Raw genomic sequence first — 1,855 nt, 5'->3', positions numbered from 1 at the left:
CAAGTCTTCTGAGCTGTAGTTTGATTTGCCGCCTCTCGTTTCCTTCTTCTTCCTCTTCTTTTTTTTTAATTTTCTATCCCACTTCTGACACCAATTTGTTACGTCTCCGTTCGTTCGTTAATTTTTCCGTAAATTCGTTCCGACGAAACTTTAGCGACACAAGTCATTTCTTAAATAAAACTGGTTTATTCTTTCCGAATACAACTTTACGATACACTTAATTTCAACAGTCGCTCTATAACAACGCTATAACTCACGTCTCACGTGGCCGGTCTTATATATACAAGACTACACTATATCTATAAAGGTCACGAGATTTAAGGAAAAGACGTGAAAGTTCAAGAATGACATGGCGTGATACTAGTCACGTGACCTCGATGTCGTAACAATATGAACACGGTTTATTGGCATGCTCCATATGCTTTTGCTTGTCGTATGTTCACTTTAATTGATATATCAAAGAACCAATCTGCCAGAGCACGAGGTATGCAGCTGTCTAAATGAATCTGAGCTACTTGCAATCAGCTGGTACTTACCATATCCAGAACCAATATTCCTACTGGCAGATCTATTTATTTCCTTTCTTGTTATAAATCTTCTTTCTGTTGCCAAATGGCCTTTCCAAGTTGTTTATATTCATATTTATGTGTGTCGACTAATGAGATTTTAATCACTCCACCTATTCCTTGGACAATGTGGAATGCCATCTCGTGGAGGATGACCATAAAGTGCTTCAGCAAAGAGTAGTATTTACTGCCCGAACATAAGCATTTTTGGCAATCAGCATGTAGGCCTCTATTTACTTGCTCTGTTCACCATCATAGAGTATAGTAAACAACTAGCTCACTATATTTAATATGGTCTTTTTGTAAGGGTTATTTTTGTATTATGTATTTCTTTGTTAAAGGGTTTTCTGCATACATATGTTATATTCATTGCGAAAGAGTGATTTGTTGTAATTACCTCTCATTTCATAGTAAAAGATGTTTTTATTATGCATTATATTTATCGTTGTGAAAGGATTTCAGTTGTGACATTTTTTTATGCATTTTTCTTAATTAAAGTTGTAGTTCTTTGTTTAATGGCTGTGTCGTCAATGTTGTGTTTAAAGTTTGCAGGGCCAAGGAGAAGTTAATATGATACTTGACTGTCATAAGTGTAAAATTAATTAGTTGTTACGTTAAATTGAACTGTTGGCTTGTGAATATTCCTCAAACACAGGGAGAAGGAAAAGCGTTTTCTGTCTTCTCATTTTAATATAAAAAAGTTTAAAATCGTTTACTCTAAGTATATGCAATTTTCACAAAAAAGTGGGTTATTTGACTTCGTTTTAGCGGATTTTGTTCCTTTCTCGTTTCCTGGAAATATTGTTTGTTCTGTCCGCTGGAGATATTGCAGAAGAGGTAGTTTTTCACTTGGATTCACATACTTTCAGCTGTAACTCGGCCCATTTTCAGCACTCTGGTATGTGATAACGATGATTTTGGAGAAGAAACCATCACAGGTAAGGGGACTACGCCCAATACCAATGACATTTTTCTTCACTTATCTTCATTATCATCATCTGACTCAGCTCAGTCATCACAATAATTCTCCTCCAAATCTAGCCACCTCCCCCAACATCAAGAGATACCATGAAACCAAAACATACTTGGCTCAAGCCATATGAAAATATATTGTTGCGTCACGCCAACTGCTTTCTAGAACTATTCCGTTCCTTCGGGAGTGCTCTAGCATTTACTAGATTGGGGGGTGGTCTGATATATATAAGATGGTCACGTCGTGACGTGACAATGTGTGTGTAGACAGTGAGTAATTGATCTGCAGTCAGAGAGTATTATTGAAGTTCGTTGAG

Source organism: Limulus polyphemus, unplaced genomic scaffold, assembly GCF_000517525.1.
Source record: "Limulus polyphemus unplaced genomic scaffold, Limulus_polyphemus-2.1.2 Scaffold687, whole genome shotgun sequence".
NCBI lineage: Eukaryota > Metazoa > Arthropoda > Merostomata > Xiphosura > Limulidae > Limulus > Limulus polyphemus.
The sequence above is the reverse complement of the archived record's forward strand: the minus strand, read 5'-3'. Positions refer to the sequence as shown.